Source organism: Mauremys reevesii, linkage group 1, assembly GCF_016161935.1.
Source record: "Mauremys reevesii isolate NIE-2019 linkage group 1, ASM1616193v1, whole genome shotgun sequence".
NCBI lineage: Eukaryota > Metazoa > Chordata > Testudines > Geoemydidae > Mauremys > Mauremys reevesii.
In genome coordinates, this window is record NC_052623.1 from 129,905,360 (window position 1) to 129,919,995 (window position 14,636).

At 42.9% G+C, this 14,636-nt stretch overlaps 1 pseudogene; it reads right to left on the reverse strand.

Moving 5' to 3' along the window:
* Nucleotides 1–1,774: 1,774 nt before the first annotated feature.
* On the reverse strand, nucleotides 1,775–3,934 carry LOC120405778 (annotated as a pseudogene).
* Between the last annotated feature and the right edge of the window lie 10,702 nt (nucleotides 3,935–14,636).

Below are 14,636 nucleotides of genomic sequence, written 5' to 3' on the forward strand. Positions count from 1 at the left end.
CAAGGATAGTGATGAATAGAGCCTGGCACCTGGTACACAGGGTCACAAAGCCACTCGCTCAGCTTTGGCCCGGCTACCTCCCATCATCATGACAGAGGGGAAGGCAGGCCAAACCTGAGAAGTGCTGTGACCCCTGTGACAGGTCACAATGCCTAGAGCAGGGACCCCATCATGGTCCCCATGAGACAAGGCAGGCATATTCTTCACCCCCCCTTCACCACAAGGCCTACCACACACCTCACCTGGGACCAAGACCCAACCTGCCTCAGAACCCCCCCACTCTGAGCAGGGCCTGACTCCCCTGGGGGTGGGGGGAGGGATGGATAAAACAAAATAACAAGAAATGCCCAAAAACTAAATGAAAATTATAAAAAATAAAAAGATTTTCCTGGGGTGCTAATGTTGAAGCATATGTAACTATTTTTTATGACTCCAGAAGAAATAGACATGAAATTGGAAATTGACACTGGGACTCAAGTAAACTTCATCCCTGAGACAGTATATAGGAAGAATTTATCACCCACTATGACACTAATATTACCTATGTTAGTGCAACTAGCAGTATATGGAGGGCATCCACTCCATATAGTGGGGATATGCAATGTTAAATGCAAGTACAAGGAAAAAATGTTAGAATCTTGATTTCTGTATAATAAATATGACAGCAAAACCAGTATTAGGACAGACAGTTTTAAAATCATTACACCTGATAAAAATCCTAATGTCAGTGGAATCCATACAAGGACATCTCAAAGCTGAGGAAATTAAGAAAAGATTTCCTGGTGTGTTTGAAGGCAAGGGATGTCTACCAGGATATTGCATAATTAATCTATCTACAAATGCAGTGCCAGTAGTGCATGCATCATGATGTCTGCCATTAACCATAAGGTCCAAAGTGAAGAAGGAACCACTAGATATAATTGAAAAGGAGGAGGAACCATCAGACTGGGTTAGGTTGATGGTTGCAGTAGAAAAGAAAAAAACACTGGGGTGATCCAGGTTTGCACATACTTGCAATATCTGACCAAAGCAATAATGCAGGAACACTACAGCCTACAATCCTAAATGACATCACTCATAAACTGTTTGCAGGAAGTGTATTCAATGTACTAGATCTGGATATTGGCAGATCAGACTGGACAAGCAAATTAACCACTTTCAATACTTTGTGTGGAAGGTGGTGCTTCAAAAGTAAGCCCTTTGGCATGTCCTCTGCACCATATTCAGAAAAAAGGTGCCTGAAACATTCCAAAGACTAACAGGAGTTACAATCATAATCAATGACATTCCTGTATGTGGCAGCACCAGAGAGAAGAGACAACAGAGTTACAACCAACACAATCACAATCACATGATAACACTATGCAGTGATGAGCTGCCAAAATCTTAACAACCGGTTCCTTATAAAAAGTTCTGATTTAAGGGATGTTCATCCACAGTATGTATTTTTTGTACCTTTCTCCATAAGAAATGGCAATGCATTGAATCATTGGGAGTCATACTTAACAAAAAAAAAGAACATTTTTACGTGTTTATTACAATAGAAACAAAGTATTGCTTTATTACACGAATTTACAATACATTTGAAAAGAAGAAAATATAAAGAGATGTATGAGTAAGCAAACAATAATAAAGAATGAAATGCCTGTTATTCTTGTATATTAAAATATTACATGTGAACTACTTAAGTTATTAAAAAAAGTAATATATTCATGTTGAAGTATACAATGCAACAACAAACAACATTTTAAAGAATATTTAAGTACATTTATTACTAATTAGGTAGTAATTTCCAAATGGCTTCTTGATCTTCTCCATAATCTTTGGTGTTGGATACATGAACTCTGGTATCTAATGCAGATCGATGACTTCTCATCCATGATTTAACATATGCTATTGGGTTCCAGGAACTTCGTGGTTTTCCCAACAAATTGATGGTCATATAGCTTGAGATATGTTTAATTGTTAAATTTGCCCTTTTATCACTACAAATAATATTCATCAACGAAAAAGCTCTTTCTGCTTCTGCAGAACTAATTGCAATTGTGTTCATAATTTGCTTTGCTTTCCTTATTGTTTCCAGATCAGGAAGATTTTTTGATTGAATGTTATTGTCTACATAGTCACGAAAATCATTTAAATCTACTACAAATTTTATGAATTTACTTAATTCATGCACCTTTTTTTCCTCCTGATTTCCAAGGTAACCTGACTTCTTCAATATTCAATGAAGTGGGATCCATAACATTGAATAATTCAACTATTTTAGGTGTATTACGAGAATGACCTAAATTATCTTCTTTATATTTAATGTGCTTTTCGTTTAATAATCTTGCCTTAATTTTTTCAATAATGCGCTCTATTACTTTGTCTCGTGGCAGTGATTTAAACTTTACATTATCTTCAAACTCTATGCATTTAAAAGCATCACATTCTATCATTTCATTAATTTTATTTTCGTGTATACCAAAACTATCTTTTAATTGTATGAAAAAAACAATTGTTCATTTGATTAGTTTATCTGCCTTTGTTAAACTCAATTGTCTCGCTTGCAGTGCATTTGATAATCATGCAAGTTCATCCAAAATGTCAATCATTAATGCCAAGTCTTTTAAAAATTATTTATTTTTCAATCTTTTTGCAATGCCAGAAAATTTCTGATTTTTGGAAAAGTAAATATAAAGAGCTGGATAAGCTCTCCAGACTGCTTTGACAGCTCTAAGGCTACAAGAAGCCCATTGTGGACCAAAAACACGGCCTATTTTGATGATTTGAATATACAGTTCTTCAGAAACTTGTTTACGTTCAAACTGACTTTTATTTGACTGATGAAAAATTGCATAAATCTTGTCCAAAAAAATCTTGAAATGGCTTATTTCATTTATATCATTTATAGCATAATCTAAAGTCAGTTGTAGCCGATGATTCAAACAATGCCAAATTATAATGTTTGGAAAATCTTCAATCAGTCTTGTAGCAACTCCAGATTTATGTCCAAGCATGGTGCTCGCGCCATCAGAACAAAATCCAATTAAATTTTTCTTTAAATATTCTGTGTCAAATCCTGTATCAGTTAACGTATGTCTCAAAGCATTATAAATATTTTCTGCTTTTGTTGATTCTAATTCCACTAAATCGAGAAAAATTGTTGGTGAAGAATCTTGTAATTCACATTTTAGAAGAATTACAAGCACAGTTTTACTTGAAATTGTAGAAGCTTCATCAATAATAGTACAAATCTTTGAATAGTTTTCAATGATTTTACTAAAAATTTGTTTTCTTATTAATTCAGCAATATGTTCTACGATTCTGATGGCCAAAAATCGAGAATGTAGGCAGTTCCCAAAATCAGTTTCATTCTTAATTTGTAGCTCTACTTCATCCTCCATATCTGACATTGGTCGGTTTCTTTTTACTAAGCTGTTGAAAGTTTGGCTGGTTATTGCAATTTTTTTCAGTAAGTTTCAATCACTGTAGTGAGAGGTTCTTTTTTAGATTCATTTAAAATATTTATAACTCTCAACTGAGAGCTTGATTCGAAATGTTCCTTCATTTTTTTTCTTAATGAAGCTTGCTGAACTTTTTTATCAGTTCCAGGTGCTTTAATAGTACACTTTTGCCATTCTGAAGAAATGTGTAAAGATTTTCCTCCAAGGACCCCCAAATGTGACGTCTTTGTACAGTGGGAACAGCCAAGTTTTTTGCCTTCAGTTATCAAGCCATTATATTTCTTTAAAAAATATTGTGCCTGCTCGGAAGTCCAACAATCGGGTACTACATTTTCACAATCATGTAAATCCTCTTCCATTGTGGACACATTTTCAGATGATTCAACATTTAAGATATTTTCATCACCAAAATTATTGTCATTGGCGTTTTCAGTAATTAAATCATTATTTTCACTACTCGAACTACTGACTAATGATTTTGTCATTTTACTGGAAAACCAATCACTAATGCTTTTCTGGTGTTTCATTATGAAGGGTAAATAATATTGAATAGAAAACTTTAATCTTCGAATAACAGTCCAGTTAGTATTACACACTGAAATATCACATGCAATTTACTAGAAACAAACAGATCAACTATGACTGGTTGTGTTGAATTGTATAGAAAACAGTTGCACAAGTGCACGAACAAGGCAATTGCAACTTCAATTAATTAACACAAGAAATGAGATGTTGTCTCTCTCAACAAGACGAACTTTGGGAGCGATGACATTTGACTCACATGCTATATCAACATAACCAACGAGGCAAGTGCGACCCTGTTAATAAAATAATAAACTAGACTGGGAGCAAACATTGTCAGGGCCAGCTTTAGGACGATTCCACCGATTCCCCCGAATCAGGCCCCATGCCCAGTGAGAATCCCTTCCCTGTCTAGAGGCGCCTTTTTAATTTTTACTTACCTGGCGGCGCTCCGGGTCTTTGGTGTGTTCTTTGGAGTCTGCTTGGGGATCTGAGAACTACAACAGGCAGCTTGTTTGCAGAAAGTGACCAAGACAGAATGTGTGTGCAGATACTTGGATGGCTGCAGCAACTGTCTGCAAACTCCACAGCTAGTTGCTGCCAGCCAGCCCCAGATGTCCGCCAGGCACAGCACTGCCAAGTGCTACCCAGGCACAAGCTGCTCCATTTGGCTTACCTGGGGTAGGATGACCAGACGGCAAATGTGAAAAATTGGGATGGGGGTGGGGGGTAATAGGAGCTTATATAAGAAAAAAAACCCAAAAATCGGGACATCTGGTCACCCTAACCCGGGACCATGGACCCTGCCCCCCTAGCCACCGCTCGCCTTACCAAATGCTACTGCAGGAGAGATCTGAACCCACCCAGAGGCAGAACTGGGGGCTGACTCTCCCCTGGAGGATAAAAGGAGCCCCCCCCACACACACCCTGTCCTGGGTCCATCCTTCCCTCCTGCCCTCATCACACAGGCTCCTCCAGGAGCTGCATTCGGAGGTTTATAAATGACAGCTCAGCAAACAAGCTGCTGGCTGCCAGGAGCCCTAGGCAGCCAACCCAAGGCACGACAGCTACACAACCACTGCACAACAGCCCCAATCTACACCACACTCAACAAACAATCCATTGTGCTGCAAGAACTCTGTGCAGGCCCAGCAGAGCATATAGCACCTCATCCCCAGCAACACAACCACAACACACTCTTCCTCCCATACACACCATAAGTGACCTGAACTGCACAACTCCAAGTATTATACATCCCTCCCCAGTGCACAACCCCCAGCCCTCACACCCACCACTGTGCAGACCCTCTCCCAGCCGCACAACTCCCCTGCTACACAACCACGCTGCAACACACAACTCTGTCCGGCACACACACTATACACACGTCTCCACTACAGCACTCCCCGAACTAAAAAATGCACAATGCTCTGAGCGGGGGATGGGGGAAGGTGGAGTCGGGGCCGGGGGGGGCGACATCATCCTCGTGGGGTAGGGGGCCCCTGCAGGGCCAAGGGAAAATTGCCCCACTTGCCCCCCGGGCGGCCCTGGAGCTTGCAGCTCCCCCCGTCCCCTTACCTTGCCAGCCTCTCAAAGCAGCAGGAGGACTTGGGAGCTCAGCTGAGCTGCCCAGCTGCTGGCGGCTGGCCACACTGCGGCTCTGCGGGCGGAGGGGCCGGGGGTAGAGGGGGGACATCCTCGTGGGGTAGGGGGCCCCTGCAGGGCCCGGGGCAAATTGCCCCACTTGCCCCCCGGGTGGCCCTGGAGCTCGCAGTCTCCCCCTCTTTGCCGGCCGCTCAAAGCAGCAGGACAAGCTGGAGCTCAGCTGAGCTGCCTAGCTGCCGGCGGCTGACCACGCTGCAGCTCTGCGGGGGGTGGGGAACAGGTAATCCTGGGAGCTCAGGTGGGGGACAGGGCGGTCCCGTGGGCCACATCCGGCCCGCGGACCAGAGTTGTTCTCCTACCTGCCTGGTTCTTTAACATCCGGTTCTCTACCGGCGTCTAATTCTGGCGAACTGGTGCGCACGTCTGCAGCTCACCACTGACACTATGGCTGTGCCTACAAATACAACAAGCAACACTCACTCCAGATAAGGGAGAAGATTTAAACCCAAAGAGTGTAGGGATGATAATACCTCCTAATGCTGTTATTGAGCAGGAATATTTGTAATGGCATGTCTGAATTTCTTTTGTTTACGGGGCTGGTGTGTGTGTGTGTGGGGGGGGGGGGAGTATTGTACTCTTGCACAGATAGATACACTGCCCCTTTAAGAGAGGCACAGAAAGTGACTGATAAACTGTGTGTGTGTGTGTGTGTACACTGAACTATGCTGCTGAGAGCAGTGTGTTTTGGCAAAGCCTTGTTAATAACAGCCTGGTTAGTTTACCCTGTCCTGTGTGGATCTTCATTCCTGGGAGCAGTCCAACTGAAAGCAGTACAGCTTCACCAGGAGAGGCTGAGATACACCTACCCAAGAACAGCGAATAGCCTGGTGATTGGTGCACTCACATGGGGTGTGAGACACTTGTTTCAAAGCAGGCAGAGCAGAGTTTTGAAAACAGGTATCCTTGATCATAGGTGAGTGACCTAATCACGGTGGATCTTTCTCTCTCTAGCTTTTTTGTGAGAAAGGGCTGACCTGGCCAAATCCCAGGAGAGAATTCATGGCTGAGAATTTAGAGTGGAGAGGTGTGCTCAGAAGCCACCTACAGGATCCCATTCAAACTCTGGTCAGAGGAGGACTTGTAGACCAGTCCTGTGAAAGACCCAATTTCAATTCCCCCCTCTGCCTGAGCGAGGCAAGTTTTGAACAAGGGTCTCTCATCTCCCTTAGGAGCATGCTGTCACCACTGAGCTAGGGATCTCAATCTCTCCTGTTAAAGCTGTTCCACTGGGTATAATCAAAAAGTCATTGAAGTAGGGGTATTTGACCCTGGCTCTTCTAGTGAGTGCCATAACCACCAGACTACAAAATAATTCGCATGCTCAGTGTCTTTTTTGGCCCAATGACTCTTTAAGTATTTGTACACAGTGGAGCAGCTTCAACAGGACAAAATTGAGAGAGTGACACATCAGACTATTCCACAGCTCAGTAGTATGTGCACTGCCCTGTAAGCTAGGTCTCCAGGCAAGGGCTCTAATCAGTACTAAGGCAGATAGCTCCAGCTGCTTTTGTATGGAGTGAGACCAGTGCCTAACTCATTCTCACAAGAAACACTTAGGTGCCTAAACTTCCTGACTCCAGGAGAGGGGCTTCTGGTTGTGGGTCACATGCTGAGATAGGAGTCTCCCTGCAGCCTGGACTTAGGCACCTATCTCCAGGAGCGGGAGCGGGTTTAGCATTTCAACATGGGCTAGCTTAGGCTGCTGCCTGCCTAGATTACTGTCTTTTGTGGATTGCATTCTTAGGTGCTGCTATCTCCCCATGCATTGTATAGGGGGCCTAACTCAGGCTTTGTAGATTACCTTAATGTTCCAGTGATTTTTGTAGTGCCTAAAAGTTAGGTTTTGCAACACTGAGCATTGCAACATTTAAATCCCATTGTGGATCTAGGCCTTAGCATCTCTGTGGCTCAGTTCTTCGTCTGCAAAAAGAAGATAATGGTACTTCCCTACCTCATAATCGTGTTGTGAGGATAAATGGATGAAACACAGGAAGGTGCGTAGATGCCACAGGGCTATGGCATACAAGAGACAGAGAGCTTTGACAGAGTGAGTGCATATAGTGCAGGATATGGAACTATATTAATAAAATAATCCTGTAGCATCTCAAATTGTTAGATTATTTATCAGAAGGGAAATGAATGCATGGAAGCCTGGTGTATTGGTTTGTTTTTCAGGGAATTGTGACAGTCTGCTGAAGACATGCTTTGCTAGAGAAATACCTTACTGCAGCTTCCTGACCTTTTCAATAGTCTGTATTTTCATTGCCTGGCCTGTTTATATATTCCAGACATGTTTGTTGGGCATTCACTGCTTTACTTGAGGTTTTTGATAATAGAAAATGCTTTGTTTCTCACAACAAACACTTTTATGTCCCTAAAAGTATGTTAGTTTAGGCTGAACCAGTCAATCAAAATTTAACATTCTGGAAAGGTCAGATTTCTGCCATTATTCACAGAATATATTTAGCACTCATATTCTGGGATAAATTGCGTGAGTGACAAGGACAATAAACTATATAAAAAGGAGACAAATGAATTCAATGTAGCCTTTGATGTGAATACAGAGCAAAATGTGACTATTTTTGACATAGACTTATAGAAGTGCTATTGTGGAGGCTGTGCAAGCATGGTCTTGGACAAATACAAACCCCAGAGCTCAGTCTTAGTAGCTGGGCTGGGTACTGGGGAGATAAATGGGGGGACAGGATGATGAAACCTTAACTTTAGTAAATCTTGATTTTAGCAAAGCTTTTGATATGGTCTCACTTGACCTTCTCATAAACAAACTAGGGAAATCCAACCTAGATGGAGCTCCTATATGGTGGGTGAAAACTGATTGGAAAACTGTTCCCAGAGAGTAGTTATCAGTGGTTCACAGTCATGCTGGAAGGGCATAACGAGTGGGGGTCCCGCAGGGATCAGTTCTGGGTCCAGTTCTGTTCAATATCTTCATTAATGATTGAGATAATGGCATAGAAAATACACTTATAAAGTTTGTGAATGATACCAAGCTGGGAAGGGGTGCAAGTGCTTTTGAGGATACGATTAAAATTTAAAATGATCTGGACATGGTCTGAAGTAAAAAGGCTGAAATTCAATAAGGACAAATGCAAAGTACTCCATTTAGGAAAGAACAATCAGCTGCACAAATACAAAATAGGAAATAACTGCCTATGACGGAGTACTGTAGAAAGGGATCTGGGGGTCATAGTGGACCATAAGCTAAATATGAGTCAACAGTGTAACACTTTTGCCAAAAAAGCAGACATCATTCTGGGATATATTAGGAGGAGTGTTGTAAGAAGACATGATAAGTAGTTCTTCTGCTCTACTCCATGCTGATTAGGCCTCAGCTGGAGTATTGTGTCCAGTTCTGGGTGCCACATTTCAGGAAAGATGTGGAGAAATTGGAAAAGTCCAGAGAAGAGCAACAAAAATGATTAAAGGTCTAGAAAACATGACCTGTGAGGGAAGATTGAAAAAAATGGGTTTGTTTAGTCTGGAAAAGAGAAGATTGAGAGGGGACATGATAACAGTTTTCAAGTACATAAAGGTTTATTACAACGAGGAGGGAGAAGAATCGTTCTTCTTAACCTCTGAAGATAGGACAAGAAGCAAAGGGCTTAAATTGCAGCAAGGGAGGTTTAGGTTGGACATTAGGAAAAACTTCCTAACTGTCAGGGTGGTTAAGCACTGGAATAAATTGCCTAGGGAGGTTGTGGAATCTCTATCATTGGAGATTTTTAAGAGCAGGTTGGACAATCACCTGTCTGGAATGGTCTAGTTCGTGCTGGGCAACCTGCGGCTAGGGTGACCAAATGTCCTGATTTTATAGGGACAGTCCCAATTTTGAGGTCTTTTTCTTATATACGTTCCTATTACCCCCCCACCCATGTCCTGATTTTTCACATTTGCTGTCTGGTCACCCTACCTGTGGCCCGAGGGCCACATGTGTCCCATCCGGGTAAGCTGATTGTGGGCCGCAAGACATTTTGTGGACATTGACCGTCTGCAGGCACAGCCCCCCGCAGCTCCCAGTGGCCGTGGTTTGCCGTTCCCGACCAATGGGAGCTGTGAGAAGCGGCGGGCTACAGGGATGTTCTGGCCGCTGCTTTCTGCAGCTCCCATTGGCCAGGAACGGTGAATCATGGCCCCTAGGAGCTGCCTGCAGATGGTCAATGTCCGCAAAATGTCTCACGGCCAACAATCAGCTTACCCTGATGGGCCACATGTAGCCCATGGGCCACAGGTTGCCCGTCCGTGGTCTAGTTAATACCTAGTCTTTGCATGAGTGCAGGGGACTGGACTAGGTGACCTCTTGAGGTCCCTTCCAGTCCTATGATTCTATGATAAACCTACCCCAGTGCTGAATTAGTATTCCCCTGCCCTTCCCTCCAGTAGAAGAGGATGGAAGAATCCACACAGAGGCAGATCCCCCATCCTGCCCTGCTCTACCTTCCTGAGAGCTGCAGAATGCCTACTTTCTGGGCTCTCCATGATGCAGTGGGTTTGCATCTCTTGATTGGCTCCCTCATTCAGTGGTTCTGCTTCACAGGTCCCTCCACAAACCATTTATATTCAGAGAAGCCTTCCCTATGGGAAAGTTTTGCAGAAACGTAAATGCAAGCCCTTTTGTTGATCAATAATATAGTCCCTTGATAGTGAAACATGGAGCAACTGAAACCTTCTCAGGGAGCGCATTGTGTAAAATATTCGAGAAAAGTATGATGCAATATATACTCCTGTTAAAGACATATATCCAATGTAAACACTGTCTGATAAAATATGAGAGATAATTTTGACCACTTCAGAATTTAAAATTGGCACTAAAAATCAGTGCATAGCTGGAAAAAATATGTATGAAGATAATTGACTGATATTAAGAGCATATAATTTTCTTAAGTATACTTAAGACCAAATCAATAATGCGTATATAAAGGGCAATGTAATTATTTTGTATTTTCCATATACTCGCCCCATCAATATTCAATATATCATCTTGTGACTGACCTCTTATTCTGTGTTTGGCACAGATAGGAAAATTCATGAATAATGATTGAATGTCATAAAGATCCATCATCATGTACTCATCATCCGCTTATCATTTACCTGTATGTCAAGTCCATGCCCTGTGATTTGCAGGGCCACATTTTAAAAATGACATTCATATTGCTTCTAAGATTATACCAGGTCACCACACAGGTACTTCTGCAGCCACATGAGTGCATGTTCACTACTCCTATATCATAAGAAATACTAAAGAAATTTAATTCTCAGTTTTTAAGAGTCGGCAGTTCAAAAGGTTAGTTAGCTTAGATTTCACATTCAGCCACATACTAACAAAATGAGGATTTGCAGCAAAATTTGCTATGAGATGATATGTTAGCCAGACAAATAACCTTTCTGGAGCCTTTGGTACTTTTACCGGAGAAGTGGGGTAGAAATTTGGTCTGCTTTCCACCTTCACGGTCCAACTTTAATTGCTTTTCTTCAAAAGATTCCTATAGGGCTGCTTCAAAAGAATAGAGATTGGTGTTCTTCCTTTGATCTTGTTTTCCCTTCTGATTCCTGGTATATTCAGCTGCTTTATTCATCTGTTCACTCTCAATGGAGGTCTTTGTTTCAAACAACAGATTTGCCTTCTGATTTAGTGCTTAATTTATCTCATTTATCTTTTCTTCTTCTTTTTTTGGCTATACATTTACAGTTCAGAGATTTTTTAAAAACTTTTATCCAGGTGTGGGAGTGGCATATAAAATATTCTATCACAATCTTAAAGTACTACACAGCCACAATATTAAGACACTCTTAAATATATGTTATATTTAAAAAGAAGACGTACGTGTTTGAGAAAAAAAGGATTGGAAGGAATTAGAAGCCAAATAACATTTTTGATCAGTAGATCTATTAAACTAGAATGAAAGTACTTTTGGCTCGCTAGGTTGAAATATTTTGTTGTATTGTATAGTCCCATGAATAAAACAAAATCAGGGGGGTTTATGTATGTATTGTTTTCTTACCCTTCACTCTCAAGGTTACAACAAAAACTGAGGGCTTATCCACATGGAGAAAATGACTGACAGAACCTTAGTGGAATAGCTTATTCAGCTATAGCTATGCTAGTCAGCTTCCCCATGGAGACAAGATCTCAGGGTTGCAGTATTTATGTTCTTTGCACTAAGATTTTTCAAGCCCTGATAACAACTGCAGAGGAGCTAACATCACACGTAGTAATGGCCATCTTTTCTCTTTATCAGACACATTTATAATCTCAGACAGGAATAATTTGTCCAAATTACTGATCATTGATCTATTGAGTGGAACCTATTGTATTAACAGTAGTCAAGAAACTGCTGCACTGTGCTTATTTATTCCATACAAAAGTCTATATTGAAACAACTTTGATGGTGGAAAGTCAAGTGCTCAGAAGATCAGAAATGCTAAAACTGAGGTGACCTGTGAAACTTTAATTCAACCTCCTTGTGCATATGGATTATGACACACTACCTAATTGTATGATCTCATGCTATTTGTTCCACAGAACCATAACTCATTAGTACTCAGGAAGAAGAAGATTCCTTCCCACATGCAACTATAATAGAGCTGAATGTGTAAATAGTGTTTTGGTTTGGTATTTGAACTGAAAATTCAGAGGGGAGGGGGATTAAATTGGACTGACTGAAATTGATCTTTTTTCCCACTAAAAGAAAAGAGCCAAAAACATTTTGTTTGGGTCAAATGAAATGTTTCATCATTTCAAAATAACATTTTGAAATGAAATGTCCATTTGAAATGACACAGTTCATTTTGAAATAAAATATCCAGACAAATTGTTTTGACTTTCTCTAATTTTTTCCCCATTTTTTTTATACATCTGAAATGCTTCAACAAATTCGACCCAACTTTGTGTTTTAGTCACTCCCAAACTGTTTTTTTTTTTGGGGGGGGGGCAAATTTACTGTTCATCCAGTAAATTTCATCCAGCTCAAAGCTATAGTATTGCTCTGTGTGGGTGTTCTGAAACCCTGTGAGGATCAGTGGAGTTTGGGAGCGCGTGCAGTGCTGTGAGGCAGGAGTTGGAATATACTGTTTAAAATTTCTGGCTCATTCAGATTCTGTCATAGTATTTTCTGTAGTTTGTGTCAGCCAAAACTGGACTGATTTTCACAAATACTTAAATCAAAAGGCACTTATCTGACCTTAGAACTAGTCCGCCACCAAATGTTAACTTCCAGTTTCCCCCATTCCTGCCATAACCTTGGCAAATATTTTACATCTAAATTTTGGCCACATGTATCTGTTGCTAACACTCAACAGTTTGAAACTGGTGAAATATAATGTTTACCCTGGTTTTCCTAAAACTTAAAATAATAATAAATAATTATAATAACAAACAAATAGATTAGATTTTTATCTGCATCACATAAAGACTAAAAAATGTGAAAAGTCAAAAACATCACTGACCAAATTCATACCATATCAGCTTTGATTGACACCTGATGGGCTTTGTCTATGTAGTGAGGCGGCGTGGTTCCCCGCTGCCCTGGAGAGAGATGAGTCCCTCCAGACACCAGAGTGGGCAGAGCCAGGGAGCTCTGAGCCCGCTCCCCACAGGGTCAGGTGTGGCACTGGAAGTATAAAGGCCAGACCCCAGAGCTCATTGAGAGAGCAGCCATCGGGGAGGCCAGATGCCTCTGGCTTAGCTCACGACTGGGAAACCCCAGTGGCCTGCGGTAAACCCAAGGACTGGCCCGACCTGCCCCATGCCAGCTACCTGGAGGAGTTGCCGAGCCTGCCCCTCGCCAGCTACCAGGAGGAGTTGCTGAGTCTGCTCCTCACCAGCTATCCCGAGGAACCCATGGTGCTGGACACTCTTGAGGACACCACCCTGACCCAGGTATCTCAAGAGGGGGAGTCTGGAAGTAGCCCTGGGGCAGCCGATCCTGGTCTGGCTGCAGCAGGGCCAGAACCCGTTTCAGCGTGTTGCAGCCAGGATCCCCACTGACACAGCAGGGGGTCTTCTATTGCTGCTAGGGCCCTGGGCTGGGATGCAGTGAAGTGGGTGGTCCTGCGTCCCCTATGCCACCCCACTCACAGGTGGCAGGCTCCTCCTCTCCCAGGTCCTTTGGAACCTAGGGCCTGGGATTGCTATTATATACTGTTATTGCTCAGCCCCTGCCTGAGGGCCCGAACGCCTGACTCACCATTGCCCCACCCTGACCTAGGGCCTGGGTTTACTGTGTTTATTTCTATCTTCACAAAGGCCGTAGAGGAAGACTCCCGTGGCTGGACTAGTTTCCCACAAGACCTATTCCCAAATTTCGTGAGGCGGTGTGGTTCCCCACCACACCAGAGGGAGATGAACCCTGGCTAACCTCTCTACACATGGTGGAAAATGTGGGCACGATCCCTTGACCCCTGTGAGAAGGGATCTGTGGGGGGGACATACCCCGGTAAGAGCCAGGGATATGGACAAATTTATCAACCTCCTGACCAAGAGCCAGGAGCGGCAGCAAGCAGCCCAGCTCCAGCAGCAGCAGCAGCAGCAGCAGTAGGTGGCCCAGCTCCAGCAGCAGCATCAGCTCATCCAGCAGCTGGGAGCACAGCAGCAGCAGCTGATTCGGGACCCAGGGATTCAGAACCAGGAAGAACAGCTGGGAGACACGGCCGGGTCACCCCACACCACTGCGCCGGTGCGGCTGACAAAGATGGGACTTGATGACGACCCTGAAGCCTTTTCGGTAACTTTTGAAAGAGTGGCGCTGGTTGCGGGGTGGGCTCCTGACCAATGGGCCACTCTCTTGTCCCCATACATGACTGGGACAGCCCAAACAGTGTATAGAGGGCTGTCTACGGAGGATTCAAGGGACTATAGCCAGGTAAAGGCAGAGATCCTGGATGCTTTGGACGTCAGCCTGGAAACCTTCCGGCAGCGGTTCCAGAGCCAGACCTACCCCACAAGCACCAGACCCCGGTTGGTGGCCCAAGAGCTGAAGGAAGCGT